We start from the raw sequence: 25,134 nt of genomic DNA, 5'->3' as shown, positions 1-25,134 counted from the left end.
AGAGTTTTGCTCTAGCCAGATCTTCCCTGTCCCTTCAGCTTTTCTCCTTCTGAAGAAGCAATATTTGAGAGGGGGAATTGATCTTGTAATAAAAATAACAAAATTTAACTGAACTCGTTTATTTGTCTCTTTTACTGTCTTAGCTGCTGGCATCCCTTCTGTGGTGACTGAAACACTCTTGAGTTACAAGTGGGATCAAAAAGAAAGGGGACATTCAGTTCAAATAAGTTTGAAAGACTGAGGCACAGAGAATTGGAAGGAAGAGTTACTTTTTGAAGCAGAGGTGAAAGAAGGCTATAACCCAAAAACCCGGTGTGAAGGCGACAGTCATTTCCTATTTCTGTGAAGCCTATTGGGGTTTCTCTAAAGGAAGTGGGGGGTGGGGAGAGAGGACAGTTCCTGGTATTTTCCTCAGCTTAGAAAGCAGACAAAAGTCATCGGGCTCCTACGTGACTGAGGGGAAGCATTACGGAAAGCGCGAGCAGCGTGTGCTCCAGGGCTGAGTACCCAGCAGGGCTAACAGGGCCAGAAACCTTCACTCTTATCTCACCCCACTGTGCTGTCCCCTGAATATAAGGAAAAAAAGCCTAGTTGGATGATAAAATGGGTCAGGGAAGGGTTGGAAGTCCTTGACTCCATTCATCTGCAGCTTGGTGCTCTGTGAGTCCTTCACACTGGAGTGTGCCGCCCTCTGCACCTTCTGAGCACACCTGGGCCACATCTGCTGTGTGGTGACACAGAAACACCCAAACCCCTTCTCCACCATGGGGAAATGGTTATTCCCAAAAAGCCCCAGCAACAAAAGTGTCAAATGAGATGGCTGGAGAATACATGTTAATTGGTTTCAGGAGATCCAAGGCTCAGAAACAAATCAAAGCCATGCAAGGTAACTGTGAAATTTATTGTTCCAAATTAAATTACGGGATAGTTTTTAAACATAATATTTTAAACTTCCGTGGAAGCATCATAGGGCGTCTAAATTATAACTGTGATCAAGGCATGATGTGAAATACTCTGGCTCCCATCCTGCAGATAAGTAAATCAGGCACAATGCAGAGCAATGAATGCTTGGATGTGTTTCCTGGGAATGGGTGTGAGGACACACATCACCAGGGCTCTCATCTGATTGATGTCTGTCTCCTGCCTCCCTTTTCCTGGTGAATATAGAGATCATCCATCTGCACAGGAAACGGAGGGGGGCCCACTACAGAGGTTTTGGTTGTCCTATGGGATCAGATCTCCAGTGACTTGGACAAGGACACAGAACCAAGTGGCAGCACTAGGATGAATGCCAATGGATTCTGCTCCCATTTTCTGTTTAATAGGTATTCAGCTGAGGAGGGAAGTTTTGTGCAGGGAAAAATTCATTACATAAATATGTACTGAGGTGAAGCAAACCAGAATGAAGATTGGAAGGAAGAAAATTCTGGTTTTGGTTCTCAGCTCCCAAAGTATAAAATTCTAAAGCTGAAATGGTTTGCCTTGTGCTGGAGCCTGGTGTGAGTGGCCCATGTGTTTAAGGATGTCATTTTGCATTTGTTGCACCAGTTAGGATTTACATAGCCTTCTGTGAAATGGGGGCCATAAATGTTGATTTTAAACAAAGACATTTCCATAGGATCTTTATTGTCTGTGTAGTGGTAAAGTGCTATGAATAATTTTTCCCAGGTGCTTAAACAGGTGGTGTCTTCAAGGGAAACAGGGCTTCTTTCATGTTCCCTATAATTTGTGCTGTCTTAAGCCTTCATTGTCAATGTTTTGGGTGAACATTTATGGCTGCCTGAAATGTTCCTCCTCCACAAAGATGCTGGATACCCAGCTCCAAGATTGGAGTAGAAGTGTTACAGTTATTTATTTACAGGGAAGGAAATAACACAGTGGCTCTATTTGCTATTCCTAAATTTATTTTCTCTTCTTTTGTGCAGTGTAAAAATGTTAGTCATCTCCAATGGCCCTTGGATATAAGCTTTCCAAATATATTCTCATACTCTATATAGACGCAGTGATGACACTCCAGCAGTTCAGCAACAGGAAATCTGAAATAGTGGCACTAAATGACAAGGAAAAAAAATCACCGGGGAGAAAACTCTCCATAAAAGTCTGAGGATTATTATGGAGCATTGGGAAATGTTGCCAGTGCTGGACTGAATACTCGTTGAGCCTTCATTTCTCAGACATCATTGATTAAAGGTGGATGGAAAAGTGCCATACAAAAGAGCAGATTCACGAGCTTCAGCTTTGCCTGTTTCCATCTGCTTTGGGGCTGTAAGTGCAAATCCGTGCAACAAAATTGGGATTTTTAATCTTGTGTTTGGGGCCCAAGCAAAAGTGGCTGGACTGAGGAGGGGCTGTGTCACCACTATCAGCACACGATGCTCATGAGGCTGTGCCCCCTCCATCAGGAACTCCATTCAGAAATGGGAAGCAAACTGCAGCAGCCAGGTTTGAAAATGGGGATGGATGTGACTGCAAGTTTCCATCTCCTCATTCAGTTTTTTAAAAAGCCATAATACTTGCTTTCCTAAGAAACATGTGTCATGGGCTTGGATTTATCAGCGTTTTTAAAAGCAATGGATGTGTCTGCTTGCTGGGATCCATCAATTATGAGGGCGTATTTAAGCTGTTTAAACATTTCCATGTGGTTTTGGGGTCTCCCTCAGTGATGTCCTATGTCCATCCTGTCCACGCTCATTTATTCTGGCACACAGAGAATCCACCATGACTGATGACATTGCAGAAGTGAGTGATTGGCCTTTCCCTGGTGGGTTTGTGCAGAGATTATCCATACACACACACAGAGAAAGGGAAAATGCACACAGGTTTTAGTGGGGGATACCTGAAATAGTTTGTACTGGGATGATTCAAGACATTGATTCTTCAGCCAAAAAGCTCAAAGAAATAAGAAGCAGAAAAATGTGATAGTATATGAAAATATCACCTCTGCTTCTCCAGCCACATGTAGATCATCCTGAGGATAATACTACTTATATATATTTATTTATATAGAGTTATATTTATGTGTGTATATATGTGAATATAAACTTTTTTCCATTAAAGGAAAAGCTGTGATTAGGGCATGCAAGCTGAAGCAAACTCCTATCTATTTTGTTCAAGAACTCTGGAATAATTTTTTTCCTCTTGCTCCTCATCATTTTTCCAGCCATATGGATTTGCCAGTTCACTGCATCATTGCATGTTTGTAACACAGCATTTCTTCAGCAGCTGTCACTATCTCATAATGCCACAGTACATCTTGTATACTGAGTTGCAGGCCACAGTGCTATAGAGAAGAGCTTACACTTAAAGAAAAAAAAAAACAAACAACAAACCTTGACATCCATTGGGATGCTGGATATAGAAAAGGCAGGGAAAGTGCTATGAACTTTCTCAGATATGTCCATTGTTCCAGCTTTGTGTCAGGTTGCTAATTGGCCATCAGGGCTTGACATTTATCATGATAAAGTTTAGGGTACATAAAGCAGAGATGGGCTCCTCTCTCTCCTTGTCTGTCCTGTGTCACACAGCCTGGGAGCCTGACTTGCTAGCTGCTTCTAGTTGCAGCTTTAACTAGGAAAAAGATGGGTGAAACTAGAATAGGTACATGCCCACACAAAAGCTGTGTGCAGATTTTGGAGATTTCAATGAAGGGGATAAAAGCTGCCCCCAGCCTTGGCCATAGGGATAGATTCAGGTAACAGCTGAGATACCAAAATGTTGATTGATGAGTGATCTTCTCCCCTGTCTGCAAGATAAAGGATATGGAAGAGCTGAGTTAAAATGATGTTGTCTGGAGAGGCACTGACAGAAGAACTGTCATCTGCCACTGCTGCTCTCCTCCTTGCCCAGCAGCTTTCAGACATGGCCAAGGGCTGGAGCAGGTTCTGTCTGGGCTCTCCTGTCCATCACCCACGCTGGGCCAAAGCACAGCATCTGCTGAGCACGTGGGAAATGCTCCTCTGGCTGAGTGAGAGCAAGTGTGGGTTTGGGTCACAGAGAAGGGAGACTTCTGCCCTATTTCTTGTGCAAAAACAGAGAGCTTGAGATTCATTGTGTTGGGGCTACCCTAGCTGAAAAGCTGCCCACACAAGGCTGCGTGTCCTGAACATGTTCAGGCTGCTCAAACTTTTTCAGAAGTTTGGTGTGTGTGACTTTTAGTTCATGCTTATCATTTGACCATCGCTAGAACAGGAAGAAAGGTTTGGAGATTTTTTTATTGTTGTTGTTCTTATTCTTTCTAATGAATATTGTGACATGATATCTTGAATTATCAGAGTATCATACAGTGTGCTGCAGATAGTGGTTTTATGATGTAACATCCCTTCACAGGAAGTAACCCAAATACCTGGTAGTTAGATTGAATGTGATCAGGTCACAAAATGGCCTTTCTGGCTCATCTCATGTGGGCCTGTGCGATGAGATTTTCAAAAACCAAACTCAACAGGGAAACATTTCTTCCTGTATTCAGTCATTAGCAGAGAAAGAGCAATTGTACAGTACTAAGATTATCCAGCAGCAGAAAGAACATCCTAATCCCAGACGTGAGAGACAGGATGTCCATTAGGAATGGTAGCCACTGATCAATAGTCTAATTTAGCATAGAGAGGTTTTATTGCTCTGGGAGCTGGAAGGAGAAGAGGGAGGTATTGCAGTGTCTTCAGTTCTAGTTCTGTCGCTGATGCACCTCAAAGAAACACTGGCTGACTCCACTGCTTTTCCACAGCCATAGGATCAAGCAATAATTCTAAACCAGCAGACCATTATGTATTTTGAATGCATATTTGATTGTATATGAGGTGGCATAAAGCAAGAAAATCCATTTTTGACAATGTCAGGAGTAAGCTGACATTTGCCTGCAGTTTGTTTCGGATCAAATCCAGCAAATTTCTAGGCCATCAGCAAAGAAAATAACTATGAAAATCTTTTTTTCAAGCATTTCGTGCCATTTCATTATTTTTTTATTATTATTTTTTTTAATTAAAGTGTAGGGATAATATTCCAAAGCAGAGCTTAAAAAAAAAAAAAAAGTCCTTTCTACAATAAGCAAATATTTTCTACAGGGTATTTTTAATGTTTTCAGAACACCTTTGTCCCCCATTGCCCTCCCATGCTTCTCAGAAATGAGGTTTCAAACTGGGAGCTGGTGAAGTGCATCACCTCCATGAGTGCTGCCAAAGGTTTTTCCAACCAGATGAAGGGGTAAAAGTTGCTATTATTACATGAAATAGCTAATTAAGAGTGAGCATCAGCAGTACACTCTTTCTGTGCTGGGATTTCTCTGGGAGTCGGGCAATCACATGAGTGGGAGGTGGCAAGCAGGGTGCTCTTGCTTTTGCTCCTGCTCTGCCTCCTCCCAGGAATTGCTTCCTGTCTGAGGCTGGGGAGGGCATGTCCAGCCTAACACAGGGAAAGTGATAAAATGCTGCTAGCAGAGCCTAATAGATTTTCAAGGAGATTGAGCAGGAGCCATGGAAGGTAGCAGTGAGGCATGGAAAGCAAAAGTACACCAGGCCTCGTTTAATTATCTTTTTCACACTGCATTAATCATCACAAAAACAGGATTATGCCTATTTTTACATCAGTGGTGGAGGGTAATACAACTGTCATTTTGTGCACTGTCTGTCATTAGCAACTGTTAAATTAAAGGTTTGAAAAGTAAAATAATGAAGTCAGACTGCTCCCTTGACCTATTTTTCACCAAGAACTTTTTCCCCCTTTGACCTCTGAATCTGGATTTCCCTTATCAAATCATCTTTCTTTCCCCGGCCCCCACAGTCACCCTGGTATTTGTTGTTCCCATGACCTCTCTCTTCAGCTGTCTGGTTTTTTGTGGTGGTTTGACACAGTAATTTTTTAATTCTTCCTACAGCATCCCTAACTCCTTCACTACAGAAATCTTCTTCCTTCTCCAGTTGCTCAGGCCCTGTCCCAGCAGCTCAGTGCCCAAGCCTTCATCCCTCCCTTGTACCTGCTCCCTGTTTATGTCTCTGTTCCTTGTAGGTGTAAAAGGTCCCTCATCTGCACGTTCCCACTTGTCTCTCTGCTTCTCTTTACTTCCCCATTCCTATTTTTCTCTCTAACTTCCTCACTCTCCTCCTCCTCTGTCCCTGCTTCCTCCTTTTTGCCCCCATGCTTGAAATAATTTAAATCACTCAATTTTTTTTGCTGTGGTCTCCATCCAGATGCAGCCATGATCTGGTGCTTCTAAAAGAGGCACAGAAATTTGGCTTCCTCTGTGCTTAGAGTCTGGTTTAATGATGTGGCATCCTTGCTCACCCCCACAAGGGCAATAAATGAGTTATGAAGTTAAATATACCTTTTACTACACTTGCATAATTATTCTTCCTACACTCTGAGAGGTAGGGGTTCTGTATTAAATTTAACTGTAGCAATTGTCTCAAGGATGTCTCAGGCTGACTGTTGCAGCAAAACATGAAGTTTTTGGTGTTCTTAAAAGACTGACCTTGCACTTCACCGGGAATTACCTTGGTCTAAATTTATGGGACAGGGCTGAAAAAAATAAGTGTGTGATGTCCTCTTGGGTGGAATTTATCCTAAGCTTCTCCACTCCTTATAGTCCTGAATCAGTACAAACCCTGGCAAATAGCTCACCTGCACACACCTGTGCTTGCTCTGTGTTAGCTCTGCCTTGGAGGTACAGAGGTGTGAGAATTGCAAAGTTAGGCAAAATTCCAAGCTGATGTGTAAGATGCTGGGTTTTTTTATGGGGGTTAAATGATAGGACATAAGTCTGAAATCCAGACTATGACAATTTCCAGTGATTTAAGGGTACAAAATGAATCAGATCAGTCACAGCTCTGGTTTCAGAGGAATGTGCAGGAGTATATCTTCCCACATTAACATCCCCTGACTGTGATCAGTCTTTATCACCCAAACCTCGACCTGAACAGTGGACAATCAACTGCAGCTGTTTCTACTTTACTAATTTGATCTACCTAAGGAAACCATTCTTGCAGGAACTCTAAAGATGAAAAATAGCACCAATTATATTCTCTAATACAATTGATTTCTTAGTACCCGTGTGTACGGTTCTGATTCTGTACAATTCTACTGCCAACTCAGTAAGAAGGGATTTTATGACGGTCTCAAAACTTTCTTTCCAAAGACTGTATATGAACACTCAACAAAGCAGATACTTCACAACTGAATAAATATGATTAGCTGAATTCAGATCCAAAATTTTACCCATTCTTATAACAGTTGGTCAAATAAATGTAGCAAACCCTCTTTTTGGTTCTTGTAGTTTCCATTTTTGTGTGCTCCCATGTGCAACTTTCACTGCACTTGGCACTGAAGCCAAATCTGCTCTTCTGCTTGAGAACCCACAGCAAAGGCATTGGGAGGCAGCTGAGAACAAAAAAAAAGCTGTGTTCAAACAGTATCTAACATTACAGTGCAAAACCCAGCATGTTTTAAGATTAACCAAAGCATTTCCCTTTCCATGCCACTAGAGTCACCTCTGGAACTCGCTGACACCTTAGCAAAAGTTCCATTGGGCACAGTTACACAGGTATGTGTTGTAACACTCAAGTTCATAATTCAGGGTTTTATAAAGGACCTAAACCCTGCTGTTTCATCCAGGAAATCAGTTCTGGTTGTGCTCTGAGGAAGTGCCTGTGCAAGTAGGTTACTCCAGCCCGTCGCTGCAGCCGGTATTTTTCACCTTGCTCCAGAGAAGGGTGGGAGGATCTAGCAACTGATGAAGACAGGATAGCAGACAAGGCAGAGCTTTGGCTTGATTCCATATGATAATTTCAGTGTAATTGTTTTGCCTCCAGGCTGCTGTATCTGATTAGACCAGTCTCTGGCTGATCCAAGGTTAGGAGAATGCAAAACCACTGTAGTGTTGTGCTAAACACAATGCAGCCAGACCAAATAATCTGGGCCAGTTACCCATGCAGATCTGCAGATAGAGGCACACATGCAAGTTTTGCATGAGGAGCATAACACACAGTAGCTCCAAATTTGGAAGGAGGATTAATAATTTGTTAAGATAAAAGTTGTGGTCTCTACAGTAGGTTGGGTAATCATATAAATAAATGTAAAAGTCCATTTCAGAGCAGCCTTCTTTTAATACTAATTGGATGCAAAAAATCTTATCACATTAGTAACCTTCATACCTTTATAATAAGTCTTTTATTGTATTAGCCAGCTTGGTTTTCACTAATATGATACGAAAGACTTGCTAATATATTAGGAAAGTCACTAACACTATTAATTTACTAGATAAATTACTTCTCTATCTTGGAACTTTAAATGAAATGGAATTCACTAATCCTAATTGGTTTGCCTTCTACCAGAATTATTTCCCATTAGTTCAGCATGTTTTCTTTTTTCATACTTGAACAGAAGAGATTTCTTAAACTCAAAGCCTTGGGGTACAGTATATGGGTTTATTAATTATCAGGTATTCATTCAAGGGGGTTAATTAAGCAATAACTTTCCATTGACTGGAATATACAAAGGAATAAAAGGCTTGACTTGTCCTGCTGATTAAAGCACTGAGGCCATGTGTCATCATTTTGCTCCATTTGGTTGTGGGAGAATAAAGATTTTTCCACTGTTTAGCACAGAGCTTGGAGCCCCCATTCTTTATGCATAGAAACTTTGTTGGTTTGTTGATTTTTGTCCTTTTTCCCTCCCCCATCTCTGCCTGGCAATGAGGGTTGTGACCTTCCCTTGCGGCTGTGGATCTTGGTGCTGTTATCCACTGCAATGCAGTAACAGGAGCTGAATCCCCTGGGAAATGAGGAGCCAGGGCTGAAGGCAGCATCCTGCTGAGTGGGTTGGGTATCTCACTGTAAGGACATGACACTTCTGCTGAGGGGACGGTACTTGGCTGTGTATTGGCTTGCAGGCAGAGTTTATGGTGTTGGCTTTGATGTTTGGGCCTAATTCAAACCTTTTTGGAATCAGTGGAAGGACTCTCCATGTGCTTCAATTGATTTTGGATCGGGCCCAGCAGCCTTGGAATAGCTTGTCTGTGTGAGAGACACCCTCTCTTCTCTGTTGCCTCATCATTTGAGAGGAGCAGCATGTCAGCTAGAACAGCTCCTTTTGGGAAGGGGCTGAGCTGCTCTCAAATGAGGATTGAGACTCCTGCAAAGGTTACTTTGGTCCCAGGGTTACCCTGCAGGAACTGGAATCTGTTGGCTTTTAGGACAGACCTTTGAGAAGTGGACCCTTTGAGGGTGTAAATTAATATATTGGAATAGGTGGAAGAGAAAGGGGGTTTTCATGGAGCTTCCCCAGGTCCCACTGAACTCCATTTCACGCAGCAGTCTCCCCAGGGCTGTGACAATCTGTTTTAATTAGAGCTGTCTCTGAGCATCTCTTGATTATGCTGAGGAATGGGGCTGCAGTGAGAATTCAGCTGACCCAAGCTGTGGGAGCGCAAAGGCCATCGTGGCGCAGGCCTCCCACGTACCCTCATTTGCACTGAGTGAGCTCCAGCCCAAGCCAGGCTCTGGAATCCATTTAAAAAAGCTTGTGGTTGTGTCTGTGTGCTGGTAAATGCATGTGATGCACCGGCTGGGGCTGCCTGAAACTGCAATCAGCCGCGCATCACTGAGTCAGCGCATCCCGCAGCCTGAGCACATCTCTGCCCAGGGGAAGCAGGGCTGCTCCCCACCACACCCTGCAGGGTGGGGCCTCCGGGTACCAGCCAGGAGCCCACCCGTCCCGGGCACAGAGAGAGAAAGAGGTGGAGCTGCAGGCTGGAAAAATGCGTGATATTAGAGTGACTACTGAGTTTATTCCCCAACAAGCGTTAGCTTGCTTTTCCTCTTGATTGTTTTGGTGATTGTGGCAAAGTGCAGATGTTATGCAATGGGAGGACTGGTAACACTGGCCACTGCCAACTGTAGTGCCAGGAGTCATTTATAAGCTTCCCCAGCAATGAGCTCTGTCAGCACATGCTTCACCTCCTTGTTGCCATTGCAGGCACGGCTGTTGAGCCAAGCTGTGCTGTGACTGAGGCGCCCCTTCCACACCAGCCAAATGGGAGAGGAGCTTCTTGCCCCCATGAAACCCCTGTGCTGTGCCCTTGCCATGCTCTGTTAACTCTTGCAGATGAGCTCTGCAGCTCAGCTAGAGAGGCAAAAATTCCAGCATCACCTCACCAAAAGGGACGTTTTGGTGAAACGAAAAGGTTTCGAAATCCCAGCAAGAAGGGCTGTAAGATTGCCTTGAGTGCTTGAAGTAATGTATGTATACATACATCTAGGTATACCTGTATAACTGCATGAGCCAAATGACTTGCTTTGGCTTGCTTATCATTCTAAGACATAAAACAGGTAATCTAGCTTTATTTGACACCTACAATAATCATCCAAGAAAATGAGAGGCTCTGTAATGGAGATCTATAAACAGGTCTTGCAGGTCATTCCCACCAGCTGGCTCTGCACACCAGGGCTCTATGGAAACGTGACTATAAACACTGTGTTGGATCAAGAGCTGCTCTACTGACAGAAGAGATGAGCACTAAAGCAGTACAAAACTGAGTAAGTCTCAGAAAATGATTCACTCTCTTAATTAATTTTCCATTTTGGTTGATGGAATGCCCTTAGGTGGCTGCAGTGGGCTCGAGTTTCTTCTCTCTGGGCAGAGTTCACCTTTGCACAAGGACTGGGAAACTCTCCTCTCCCACCCTCCTCACACTGAGAAGCCCAGGCAGGATCCTTTAAGGGAATATTTTCCTCTACCCAAATAATTCTGAATCACACTAATTTCTTAAGGCACGATCATATGTGGCTCAGAGGCTTATTTAATTGCCAGTGCAGTGGTGTGCTGGGAAGCCTGTAGCCTGGCTTTGTTAAGCAATGCCCCTTTCCCATCTCATGGAAAGTATCCCCAAGTGCAGTTTTCTGTCCTGGCAGTCCCCAGTAAAAGCAGCCCTGTGTGTGACAGCCCTTCTTGTGAAAGATGCAGCATTCCCAGCTGCCTTCTGCTGGGATTCTTCATTCCCTGGGTGGACCAAACACTCATACAATAAGGCAGAGAAGGGGAGAAGACCTGGACATGCATTCCCTATCCCTGCAGGATCCAAATGCCTCTGGTTCCATCTTGTACCAGGACAGCTGGAGCAAATTCATGCAGCAATGCCAACGTTTGCAGAGTGCTTTTCTGTCAGGTTTGTGTGGTTGTCCACGTTCAGTAGAAACAGTTTGCTTGCTTTCTTTTGAATAACGAACTGAAGGCTCTGCTCCAGCCATTTCTTCCACGATTTACAGCCACATCCTTAGGCACAGCTTTCCCACTGAAATCCTTCACTCCCATCAGGAGACAGGGTGACAGGAGTGGAGAGAGCCCCCATGTCATGCCCCAGGCCATCCTAGGGAGGGGACAGGCAATCCTGAGCCTTATCTCTCCCAGGTCTTCCCCTACAATATGCTTGGAGAAGTGACTAAGCTGGGGAGAGGAGCTGGAGCAACATGAGGTGGATGTGTAGGAGGTTGCCATTGGAGCTGTTCCAACTTGTGCTGGGAGTCACCTTGACCCAGAGCTACATAGGAAATGTAAAACTGAATTTCTTCTTTCCATTTCTGCCCCACAAACGGCACAGCATAAAAATGTATCACTTTCTTATTTTCAAATAGCTTTTCTATATGCATTATTAATGTAACTAAAACCCAAACCCTCAATTTATCACTCCCTGGATGCTCGCACTTAGAAACATGTGTTATATCATTGTCTGTTTAGAGATGGTGTTAAGTTCTAGCTTGAAAAGAAAGGTGTGGGTTGGGAACTGTATCTTTCCTGAGAGGACACCAAAGTGTGTTTTGTTTATTTTTTTTCCAGGACAGAAATGTGTAAGGGTTTCCCCTGATTTGGGTGTAGGGGGTCATCAGAATAAAGAGAGGTCATGGCCCTTTTTACTCTTTACCACCAGGCAGGAGCTACAATTTGGCTACTTTTGCCATTGAGCCTGCATTAATGTGATTTGATTTTTCTTCCTTCCAATATTTTATTGATAAATATCAGTTTGAGACCCAAAATAGCCCATTAATAAATCATGGATATTTTTTCCTATCATGCTTTCATCCAGTTAAGGCCTAAATTTCTTCTGCCCTGAGGAAGACTTTGATTAGGGCTCCATATAGTACCAGAGGTGGAAGGTTCATGCAGCTGGAGGTTTTTAGCAAACCACCAGAAGCATTAGGGCTTCACTTTGCTCCTGAGAAAAGCTGATGGCAGAAGAATGGGTTCTCAGTGTCAGACTGGCAGAAAATTACTGACAGCCCTTAGAAACCAGGTAGGGACTGCAGTTTTGACACAGTCAGGATTTTAATGTCAAGATTCCCATGAAAGCCATTAGGGAAATGATGTCACAGTCTCTTGGCAACCTGTCTTGGATGGATTTGAGCTAAAGGGGAAGGGGACAGGATTCCTTTTCTCTCTGAGCAGGGAGGAAGGTGCAGACCATGCAGCTGCTGGTTTGGTGTGGCCACAGAGCAGGGCTCACCACTGCAGAGACTGTGAGGGATGTGCCACCTGCCCAGCCATTTGTCCCCATGAGGGTTCAACCTGATCGAGGTGTGCAGCAGGGCAGTGACCCCGAGTCACCAGGGCTGTGGAGCTCATCAGGGCCCATGCAATGCAAGGGTGGAGGCCACAACACCTCAAGTCCCAGTCTTGCCTCTGCCAGGTGGGGAAGCAGCTCTTTGAGGCTGAGGATGGGAGCAAAGCAGCGCTCACATGCTCGGATTGTGGAGGTCGGTCTGTCTGTCTGTCTGTGCCTGCAGGCAGGAGCCAGACGAGAGAGCTGGGTTGAAACTGGGAGAAATTGCTCCTGCAGCACTCTGAGCTGGGGTGCAGGGTTTCATTCCCAACATCTAGAACCTGCACTTGGGACAAGCTGCCTGTTCAACCCTGGGCTCTGTCAGCAGAGCCAGGATTCACCTCCCAGAATTAGCAGCCAACATCAGGACTTTGATGTGCCAGGCAGCAAAGGGGTCCCTTCTCCAAACATCTGCCCCCAGCACCCCACTAGAGGAGAAAAATATGAGCACAGGGAATTAAAGTGACAGCCCCTGTGATCTGGCATATGTCACTGCCTCTGAGGCTGATTTAACTGGGCAGCAGGTAGAAAAGACAAATATTCACTAGAGGAGCTGGAGAAATGGAGGCAAGGCAGAATGAGATAAAACCTCTTCCAGAGAGTGTTTTACAGTGTGGTTCCTTGGGGGGCTGGGAAGGAAGGAGACAGTTCACCATAAATGGAAGAAGGCTTGAACTATCATTAATTTACCTTGTCTGGGCTTTTTACCACATTTCCATGCATGAGAAAAAAATGCACCAAAACTCACATGTTCGTTATTCTTTAACTACACAAGAGATAACTGGCTCACAGCAGATTAATTTGGCTGTATATTTGCCCAGAGACTGGAAGGCCTTGCGATGGACTTCTGCTTCAGATGAAATAATCAACCCAGACTGAACGGGCAATTTTTGTAAAGGCAATATGAAAAAAACAGGCTTCTGCTGTCTGAACTGCCTGACTCCTGCAAATTAACAACCTAAAGGAGAGGTTTGCTTGGAAATCTGCAGAAAGGAGCTAAGCCCCACTGCCTGCACTGAGCCAAATGGGCTCCAGGAGCAGTGAAGGCGGCAGCTGTCCCAAGGCTGCTGGTCACTCAGAGCTGATCTGGGATGTGACAATCAACCCAGGTTCTCTCTGGCTCACACTGTGCCAAAGGGAGGTTGGGAAATCAGCCTAAATTTACCATTTCTAACACCAGTTGTAGGAGAAGTATGGGTTCTGCAGGTAAATGTATGCCTGTACCAAATGTAATTTGTCCTCTCAAAAATGGTGCCAGCAGCAGAGGAGACACCGAAAGATTGGATCAGCCTGAAGCCAGAGCTCACATAATCACTTTTGCTGTGTAGAAACTAAAACTGATAGAAATGACATGATTCCAGTGAGGGCCTGAACTGTCCCCAGGTTCAAAATTCTTGGATTAAAGGCTAGAGTGTGCTAGGAAACCGAGGTTAAATTTTGTTCTTTCCCCTTTGTAGTGTTGCCTATACAGAAAAAAAATACTTGTAAGGAAGCACAGTGTATCTATACTTCTGCAGCCTAAGAGCTGGTTTCAGTCCTGAATACCTTTATGAAGAACTCAATAAAATGGATTTGCAAACATAATTACAGATGCATCAATGTCCTCTAATAATGGATTATATAAAGCATGTTATGGAATACATTCATATCAACTTGGTGAATTATACTACCTGCTGTAACCAGGTGTTATAAAAACAATTATGGGTCTGTGGGAACTGCTGCCACAAACTATGTACCCTTTAAATAAAGTACAATTTCAGGTAGCTGTAAAAGGTGCTGTGGAGGGTAGTGAAGTTATTTTGGACATGCTGGAGCCAGCAGCAAGGGAGGAGAAGCCGTTCTTGGGGAAAGCAGGGTGATAAATGGTGCTTCAATGTGCATTGGCTGGCTCTTGGCTCAAGGCCTACAGGTTGGTCCAGCTGCCCTTGTAGGGCCACAATATTTTGTCCTGGTTTGTAGTCCCAAATTCCCATCAAAATGTGCAGCTCCTTGCTCACCTAAGTGATGAATGAAAAATAATTGAGACCCTAGTCCTGAATTATTACCAAGCATTTATTAAGTTGCTTCAATTCGCTGGATTCCCCCATGAAGGCTTTATTTGAAGACTTTTCACTTGAATGGAAATTTACTGTTGAATTGTGCAATCTCTGGATAAAGTCTTGGTTTAATTTTGTGAGATTATTTCTTTAGGGCAGAAGGGATGTTATTCTGAGTTATTAGGTTGTGTATTTTGCTGTGTCATCAGAAAAACAAATGGATTTTTTCTTCTACTTCCTCATCACTAAAAACAGCCTCTAGTAAAAGATAAGCAGAACCAGAACAGATAAAAAGGAAGCCCCTTCCCTTTTCTCCCAGCACTGAACCTTTACCCAAAATCTATTTTTTTTTTGGTGTATGGTTCCTGTTGTTGTTCATATATTTCCTAGTTCTGCATAGGACAGGGAGCACAGTTGCAACTACACAAGTTCCCATCATCATGTTTCTTTGCTATTCAGAAAAAACCTTCCTCAGTCCATTTTTTTTTTTTTTTCAAAAATAGATGTTTGGACAATTTGAGAAAGCAAATAGTGCATGGAGCATGGGTACCACATCAGTGAGCTGCAGCTCAGTTTAAGAATGCAGCTGCAGAATTTCATCCTCAATGCATCAGATGCAAGTTTTTGAGGATGAAATGCACCATACAGCAGGCTCAAAGCCCAGCTTTCTGGAACCAAGGACCCGCTTGCAAATGAGTGAGGTGCCCTTTCAAGCTGCTCTCCAGCATATTTTCCCTATGAAATCCAAATAGATTATGGTGCATAACCACTGTCACGAGACATGAGATTGGGATGCAGCTGGGACATATGCTTAGACACACAAATTGAGATTTATTTCCATGCAAGCAGCTACCCTGATAATTTGCAAGCACATCTTTCCTCCAAGGACCCGAAAGCACTTCACAAATATTGTTGGAGTCTCAGAATGTTCTTGCACTTAAGTAAACTCCTTCTTAGAGAGGTTAAGTGATTTATTTTGAGGTTTCTCAGTAAATCAGAGGTGGAGGTAAGAAGTGAAACAAGATCATGACTGCAAATGACATCCTTTAACCTTTGGAGGTGCTACTGTGTACAGAGGCCTGACCCCAGCAGCCTCACTCATAGGAGCAATGTCTCTGAAGTTAATGGGATGACTGGCGTGAGAAAAGAGCTGCAATATTTGCCTCTTTGGGCCTTTCTCTGTGAAGTGTTTAATATTTCCCCAGAGGTAAGTTTGGCTTCACCTCCTACAGAGTGTCTTATAGCAACAACAACAACAACAGCAACAGAAAAGTCAGTTCCATTTTCTTCCTTTAGTGCTCAAAATCAGGATCCAAGGCGAGCGCTCCCTCTGGGCAGGCACTAAGCCACGGGGACCTGAAGAGAGTTGGTGTTTCTTGGAAATGGGCTTTGACTTCTCTGCTTTACACCTTCACAGGGAAAGAAGAGATTTTGGGACACACCATGGACCTGCACATTTCTCAGCTGGTAAAAAAACACAGTCCATATTTCTTCTCAGCAAAAGTCTGGTGCTACCCCAGCTTCAGCAATCACAAAGACTAATATGTAAGAAAGACTGCACTAAAAATATAATGTAAAAATATATCTTTAATAAAACGAGACCAGAATTCCCAAATTCTTTCTTCTTCCCCTGCAGGAAAAAAAAAAAAAAAAAAGTTTTGTGGCTACAAGCCACTTTTTGCCTAGTTAAGTCTGCGTGCTTCTTATTCCACTTCTTTAACAGGCTTGAAATGAATGAAGAGGTAGCAGACGAGAGAGTGACACAGGCAGTAAATTATGTAAGCTCCATAAACGCGTGGCAGGGGCAGGCAGGTTTCAGCGCTGATGCAGGCGGCAGAGATTCCTGGTGGGAAGGAGGGAACCTGCAGCATCTGAAGGGAAATGAACTGACCCCACATCCAGGAAAGGGGAAACGACTCCTGGAACCCGCACCAGCGACAATCCCCCCTCGCGACACAGGGAAAGAGATCACTAACAGCGAGCGAGGAGAGTTTGCGGAGGAGAGAACAGAAAATGGGAGGGGGGGGAAAAAAAAAAAAAAAAAAAAAAAAAAACCCTCACGCTGTTTAACTCTGGAGTTTTTAAAAGTGCCCTTGTTTGTTTTCTTGGCAGAGGAGCGCCGCGTTTGGCACCCACCCTTGGAAGGAGGCCCGGCTGCAGGCGCGGCGGGGTTGGCCCGTCCCGCTGTTGCTAAGCCCGTGGCCCAATGGCCGGCGGGGCGCTCCACGCCCTCCGCGCTCCGGCCGCGTCAGCCCCCGCCGAACACTCCTTCTCTCCCACTTGCTAATAATAATAATAATAGTAATAATTCAGGAGAAATTAAAAAAAATAATAAAATAAAAGAGCGGGAAAATCGCGGAGTTTATGCAAGCAAAGCCTCCACAGAGGCTCTTGGCAGGAGCCGAGCAGAGAGAGGGGAGCTGGGGAGCGCCAGCCCGTGCCCGGCCCCGCTGGGCTGGATGGGGCTCGGCGCTGGTCGGACTCGTTCTGCGCTCCCTCCCCCCGCTCCCACAGCCTCAAGGTATAGGGCAGAAACAAAGGGATTTTTCTCTCTCCCCCCCCCCCCCCCCCCCCACTCCTTTTTTTCTTTTTTAATAACTTTATCAACTCCGAACCCCAGGATGATTTGTGTGTTTCATACTCTCTCTGTGCTTTTACTGTCGGTTAGAACTTGGAGCCTTTCCATTTCTCAGCTAAAAACTCTTCTTTTTTTTTTTTCTTTTTTTCTTCTTTTTCTTTTCCTTTTTTTTCCCCCTCTCTCTTTCCCCCCAGTTGTTTGTGGTTTTGCTTGAAAGGGCATTGTTAACTCTTTCACCTCCTGGCTGCAAAGGGCTCTCCTGGCTGAGCTATTTTAGGTATTTGCTGGAGCAGTAGAATAAAGTGCTGGGTTTAAAAAACACAAATTGAAAAAAAGGAGAGCAGCGATGGAAAAGATTTACATTGAAGCTGCTGCTGTAGGATAACCCCAGCTAGACAAGCAGAGCCCCTGTTACGGATTTACAGGAGCCTTCACTTTTGCAAGGCACAGGATGAGGCCATTCCAAACTGGTGCCCTAAAGCATCGATTTAAGGGCAGAAAGTGAGAGGTTTGGTAAAAGCATGGGAGGAGGTGACAGTCCTGCTTGGTCCGCAATGGAGAGGGGAGCCAGGCCGTCACATGCTGCTGCTGGACAGGGCTGACACCCCTCCCTGGCACAAAGCCTTGCTTTTGGGTGAAAACCTGAGAATTCTGGGCTTCTTTGCTGCCTAACTACAAAAAAAAGGCAAAAGGTGCACCTTTGCACCAGGGCTGTGTTCAGTGCCATGTCACAGTTGCCTGTGGCTGAGCATGGAGTCCTCAACACACCGGGGACACACATAAATTGTGGGAAAAGCTGCACAAATTCTCTCTGGAAGTTGTAAAACGCAGAGGATTGATTTTCCCTGTTGCCCATAGGAGATGAGGCACTGAGAACTTGGCATTTAAACCATTTTTTTTCCCCTCCTCATCCCCAGTTGCAGCTGCAGACAGTGGGTATGGGGAGGCTGGGCTGGGTGTTCATGTCCATGCCTGCACTGCTCCAAGAGCTTTCCCAGCTGAACTCCTGGAGCTTCGAGGGAATGCTAGAAACAGAGATGACTTCAATATTTGGCAGCAGATAGCATGAGTTATCTTTTTTTTCTTTTAAATAGAGCATGTTATGCAAGCAGGTTTTATTATAATTGCATTATTTCTGTAGATTATAAAATAATCTTCCTGGAACCAATAGGAATATAAATTTAGTATTTCATGCTATTTGTGAATTATAGAACGCAGCATTTCTTGTATACCTCTCAAAGCACATGAAAAATCCCCTCTTATATTTGCAGACCCTGTGGTAATTAGCACTTAGTATTTTTTCTTTTTAGACTTAAAAAACCCCTTTTATATTGGTTAAAACAAGTGCATTTTTCCCCCAGCATTCTCCCCAGTATGATTGCTGTTCTTGAATGTTTCTATGCATGTTAGCATGTATGTTTGTTTTGCCTGTTAGTTCAGTTTTGTAGAACAAATGGGGAAAACGAAAATATAGATTTTTAACCGCAACAAGATTCCCTGCAGACAGGATTTTTTTGTACAGCTATAGAAATGCAGCAGCTCAGAGGAAGAGCACAGCATGTAATTCTACATACATCACAGCCCTTTTTTATTACTCTTACCACAGCAGCTGAATGGAGAATTACAAAAACGATGTCCCTGATTCTGTAAAGATTTTTAAAAGAGGCTTAACTTTAGGCACACAGGTAACTTCAAAGGGAGTTAAGTGAAGCTAGAAGTATTTCATGACAGATGCCTGCATTAGAGAAAATGATCTATACAAAACTTCATCCAGAAGTTCTGGAATTACGTTAATTGACCTCGGTGAGCCAAACAAAAGCTCGGTTGAGATTATTTTCAGAATTTAAACCAAACACTTTTGCAAAATGCAACCCAGTGTAATGGATATTGCTATGATTGCATATCTGCTGGTTTTCTATAGGCAAAGGGTGAAATCCCAGCACTGAGGGAGTGGGAGCATTGCCATTGATTTTACTGATGCCAGAATTTTGCCCAAAACAGTGAGACTTTCTCTGGCTCTGGGTTTTATTCTGTCAACTCTGACATTGTTTTCTGCACCTCTGCTGTCACATTGCATGGGGTGCAAGAGCATTTAAAAATTAACAGTGGGCTTGAGCTGCAGAGCATGGCTCATTGATCAAACCTCTGAATCCACCAGACAGAGTTTGATCAGGTGTTTGATTCCAGCCCTCTGCACAGACACGCCTCTTCCCACATTCTCAATTTTGTTGGCACACCTGTTGTGACCCAGGTGGGAAATTTTCTGCATTTAGCAAACACTGCTCTAGTGGGGCAAACTAAGCATCAGTATTGTTTCACCATGAGGAGCAAGCTAAGTCGAGCAAGCTACTGCACATCACTTTATGATCATGCTAAAGCCACTGTGACAAGAAGCCACCTCAGCAAGCTGTCATTTTAATGTTTTATCCATTTTCTTTTTGTGTGTGTGTTTGCTCCACATTTCAGCAAAGCCTCATCTCCCCTGCCCGCCGCCATCGGCTACGAGGCTGCAGCAGAGCCCTGTCTCCAGCATGTCACAAAGAATGAGCCAGGAAAACTCCTCACAAACCCTTCTGATCGCTGCCTTCCCGAGGAAAATTCCCATTCCTGGCCAGAGGGAGAGGAGGACAAGTGAGGCAGTGAAGGTGACACCTGCACAGGGCAGCATTCCTGCAGCCAGGAGCGTTATCCTGGTGGCTTTCTGCAGGACAGGGAGCGATCCCCCTCAGTGCCTCACTGCCCCAGCTCTGTGGGATGCCCCTGCCCATTTGTCACCTCAAACCAAGCTGAGCAGCTCCACTGTAATACTGCAAATTACAGACCTTCCAGATCATAATTTTAAAGCGCTTAAGCTTGTGTTGTCTTTTAGCTTTTTGTTCATCTAACTAGTTAAGGTTGTGAAGTCCTAATCTAGTTCCCATTTAGACAAAGAAAAGGATTCCTTCCTCTGTAAAGTGTTATACCCCAGGAAGCCAAAAACTTTGGTGTCTGCCTTAGACATGTATATTTTACTGGCATTAACAGCTGAACCTATAGATTTTTCTTCATCAGTGGGGAAGTTTTATTCTTATCCCCATTTTACAGGATGAAATCTCTTATCCAGTAAAGTATGTGAGCATGTGCCAGTTTCAACAGAGCTGGTGGAATCTTTCCAGGATAGACAGCATTTGCCAAAAGTGCAATTTGAAGTGGAAAACTATTCACAAATTCTGGTTGAATGTAATGCAGAGTTTTGTCAGAAAGAAAATCAGGGGAAATACTTTTCTCAGGGAAGTTTAAATGTTTCATTTCAGTATTTTCAAAATAAACAATATAATTTTCGCCTTTCTTATGCCACTTAGTTTTCAAAATTAGGAATATAATTTTCACCTTTCTTATGCCACTTTAGTTTATAAAATTAACCATTTTACTTCATTACTGTTTTGAAAATAACCTGGTCATGTTAGACTCCCCAGTTAGAGAGTGAATTGTCTGCTCATAGTTTCATTTTGATGTTTTGAAACGGAGTGTTTGCTGAGCTAGAATATTTTCTGTTTAAATTTTGGGTTAAAAACAACATGAAAACTTCCATTCTAGATCAAGCAACGCAATCTGGGCTGACCCGAAATGAAACTTTGGGGGAGCTTTTATGTCTGTTCCGCCGACACTTTGTGCGTTTCAGGTTGAACCTCACCTGAATCATCTTTGCAGCTTGCTGTTCAGCCACCAGACCGAGGGGAACACGTCCGTGCAGCTCCAGCTGCAGCAGTTTCACAGCTCCATTGTTTCCACTTGACTCCTGTGAAACTACCTGTGCTGGGAGCCAGCCACGCGGCTTTGGGCCTCCCTGAACCCGTGCCCAGACAAACTCTGGGGAGTCAATCCAGGTGATGGGCACAGCCCAGCAGGGAGCCCCAGAGTCCTGGCTGGTTCCTTGCTGCTCTGAGTTCTGGACCCTTCTTATCCTCCAGGTTTGCAGAGCTCCCTACAGCACATCTGGCTTAAGAGGGAAGGATGGGGGCTGAAAGGGGAATTATTTTCTTTTGCAGCTTTTGGTGCCTATGACCCAAATTGGGGAAGTGTGTAAGCTGAAAGAAATGCCTGGGTGGATTTGAAACTGAGATTCTGGACTGCATTTTTCAGTGGTTCTTATATTAGTTTAAAATGTTCTTTTCCCTCTTATGAGCATAACTTCCTTTAAATAAATACACAGATAACTTCTAGTTGCCAAGAGTTTTCCCATTCTCTTATAATAGCTCCTCATAATAATGCAAAATAAGTGATAAAACAAAAATTAGTTGAAATAATTTTGCAACGACTACTTTAACAATTAATCTGCTCAGGGAACAGCAGGAACAACAAAGACATAAATTTAAACATGCACCTCTAAATAGCATGATTACCTTTTAAGTTTCAAACTGTACACATGAAAAAAGAATTCCAAGCAGCCAAGAGAAAAGGAAATATGATCCAAAGGATGCTTGCTACACACCAAAATATTTTCCAGCAAAGTAAGTTTTATGAACTTCCCAATGCCAGGCGATGTGTATCTGCAGCTCACTCATTCTGCCTTAATTTGTTGCTCTGTGTGACAAGCTGTGGTCTGATCTAGCCTGACATGCCATGGTATGCACAGCACACATATATCATGATAAGACAGCTGAAAACCAAAGACAAACAGCCCCAAAGAGAGAGCTGAACAGCATGATCCAGCAGCGGCCTGCATCCATCAGAGGGAGGGTATTTGGGATGGCACACCTTCCCCTTGCAAGTAAATAAATACTGATTGCACGCTGGAGCCGGGAGTGAACGAGATAACGCACTGTTCCCACGGACAACTTTGTTTCTTCTGCTCCGTGTGTATCAGTTACATTCTTTTTCATGACATCCTTTTTTATCAGTCTAGTGAAAAAACAGGGTGTCTTGGGCTGGTAAGCCCCACTGAAATGAGAAGATGGAGTCGCTTGCTGCTTGCTGGAGAAGGAGATGAACCCAGCTGCTGCTGCTGCTGCTGCTGTAACACAATTCTCCAGCAGTGAAGATCTTCTGTTCTTTATTACATTGGTTAAAGCACCAGGAATTCAACTGGCTTAATTTCTGGCCAACTTCAGGTTCCTCTTTCAAGGACACAAAATATTTCTGGGCTATAACTGAAGTGGTTTTGTTGTCCAGGATTCCTCTGGCAAATCCTGGACAGTCCTTGAGGTTCTGAGAGCAGCTTCTGCCCAGCTGAAGCAATGTTAGTTGCATTCCCTTTACTAAAAAGCTCAGTAAGAAACAGATGACTTTTTGTCATTTTTTTATTGAATGAAGGTGTTGGTAATTATGACAAAGAGCTCACTTTGAAGGGGTGGTTATAAAACACCACAACAAAAACACATCTGTTTTGCTCCTCATGTCTCAGGTATCACATCTGAGGTGTTTCTGAGGCCCTGGGATGCAGATGTTTACAGATCTGATTTTCATGACTAGAAAGCTGTCACACACTAACACAGTGGTTTTTATCACCTTTATTTGGGTCACAAAAAATGTAAAAAACCAGGGAAACATGGCAGTAATTCATAATTAATTTTTCAGTGTTATTTTTATAAAGAATGATGTTTTGACTAAGTGAAAGCTGCCTTCACTCTGGTCCCTTTGAGTTCAGCATTGCAAGGGTCTAGCAGAGAAGCTGAGAACTTCAATTTATATTAAAGTTTATCTTGAAATGGTCTTAAAGCTGTGTCCGTGGTGTTTGTTGTACTGCCACAATTTGAGGAACTGGGATGAAGAACTGGGTGTGTGCTGCATCTGCTTGGTGTTCCTACAGACTGTGCAGGATGATCACTCACCCAGAAAGAAACACTTTCCACTCTACATGAGCATCAGTGGAAATGCAGATAGTTTCAGAGCAGCTCTCTTTTTATCACAGAAAAGTGACATTCTCCATGGACCTGCTCCAGAGCCTGATCGTGTCAGTGAAAGCACTCCCATTGAATTCAGTGTGACTTGGAGTGGTTCCTAAAAATGAGAACAAAGCAGCAAACTTCATAAATCTTCTGATGTGGTCCTTAAAGCGAGAATTCAGACCCCATGGGGCAAAGGTTTGTGATTAGAAAGACGATTTGGCCTCTCTTTCTTCCTGAGCTGAGCCATTCAGGTCTCACTGAAGATTCATTCTTTCAGAAATATCATATGCCAGTCAGCACGAGGGATCGCTGGTCTGTTAAATGCTACATTATGCCTTTAACTTTTCATTATGGTATGAGATTTGATTAAGGCACTCAATGACCCTGTGCTTAGAAGCAGAAGGGGGGGGGTAAAAAAAAGGAAAAAGCTAATGGAGCCATAGAGCTAAAATATGTTGCTGAGAAGTGAAACAATTGAAGGTGTGGAGGAGAGAGGAATTATCACAGCGCTGTTGGCACTGAAGTGGTGTTGGGAGGCTTTTACCTGCCATAAAGCATATGCTGGCACTATTTCATCCTCCACCTTGGCCATACTGCAGACCCTGTTTGTGTGGGAGGCTTTCCCAGCATGGGAGCAGAGGAGAACACGGGTGCCCACACTCCACAATCCCAGGCAGTGCTCACCAGCAGCTGCTGCTCCCAGTGCCTGGTTATGGCTAGGACCCTACGCCTTTCCCAGGGAGGTTTTAAAGGTGCTTTGGAAAATAAAAAGAGTCCGTTTCTTTGACAGAAAACCACTTTTATTTCCTTTCCTCCTCTCCCTTTAGACCTCCTGCATGTTGCCCAAAATTTGGTGCTTCGCTTGATGTGTCAGAGACCATTGGGAAGGAAGGACTGCTGCTCCCTGCACAACTCTGTGACAACTCTTTCGGCATTTTGACTCAAGGAGGTTTGGCTTTATCTGTTGCTGGGTGCACTGCAGGTGCCTCTCCCCTGAGGCTCATGACGTGAACCCTCGTGCTGATGTGTGGAGCCTCTTCTCCAAGCTGCTCTCTATAAGTTATTCACCCTTTTAATTTGATTAGGAGGTTAATTTGCATGGTGCTGTGCGTATTCTTTTACTGGAATATATATACTATGAAATGTATGATGTAAGTTAATCCAAAGCTAAAGAGGCCAATAAAAGCCAGTTCCTTAAGGAGGAAGAAAAAAGAGCAGAGCTCAATGGAAGAAAAGCTTGGTCTCAGTCCAGAGTCCTGACTCACTGTTAGCCTCCAGAGCGTCCTGACTAGCATCAACGTGTCCTGGAAGCAATGTGATTTTCCTACTGTATTAATGAAAAAATAATAAAATGTAATGCTAAAACAATAGGACATACCAGAAAAATTTCCACTGAGCAATGGGGCTCTGTAATAAGCTCATGTCAGAATGATTTCCATCCTGTTTGCAGAATCTGAGCATGTGGTGGAGTGACACTACTTTGTGCAGGCTGTGGAGAGTGGAGCAGCTCCTATAGGTGTGTAGACTGTTTCTTCTATACCAAGTGCTTCAGAAAGCTGGGAAACAGAATATGAAATATATTTGTATTAATGGGAACCACCCAGTCAAGAGAGAGCACTAGGAATGTGCTGTTTGCAGCAGAGAAGCATTCAGAACTCACAAAAATCTGAAAAATGCCTCAATGGCTTTCTACCCATGTGTCTCCATAACTATAGTCTCAAAAAATATATGTAATTTGGAAGTGATGGTGTCCTGGAGGCTTGACTAGTGTGAGCTCACAGTTATCTTTTGCTTGATCCTGTGAAATAAATTATAAGCAGCAAATCCCAGCTGCAGATAAATTCTTCTCCATCTGTTTTCCTATAAGAGAAAAAAATGTAGAACTGCTTTCATGCAACAATTGCACAAGCAAGTCATAAGCTTAGAGACGAAGAAGAAAGCTAGAATGCCTTCTGGTTTAATGCCAAAGATTTTTAAGATAAAAATTCTCTGAAAGTAACTACAATAAGCCAATGACTCTTGAGCTTAAACAAACCTCAAGTCAAGTTACATTCAATTTCACTTAAATATTCCTTA

This window comes from Ammospiza caudacuta, chromosome 13 (genome assembly GCF_027887145.1).
Source record: "Ammospiza caudacuta isolate bAmmCau1 chromosome 13, bAmmCau1.pri, whole genome shotgun sequence".
Lineage (NCBI taxonomy): Eukaryota > Metazoa > Chordata > Aves > Passeriformes > Passerellidae > Ammospiza > Ammospiza caudacuta.
Note: the sequence above shows the minus strand (reverse complement) of the source record.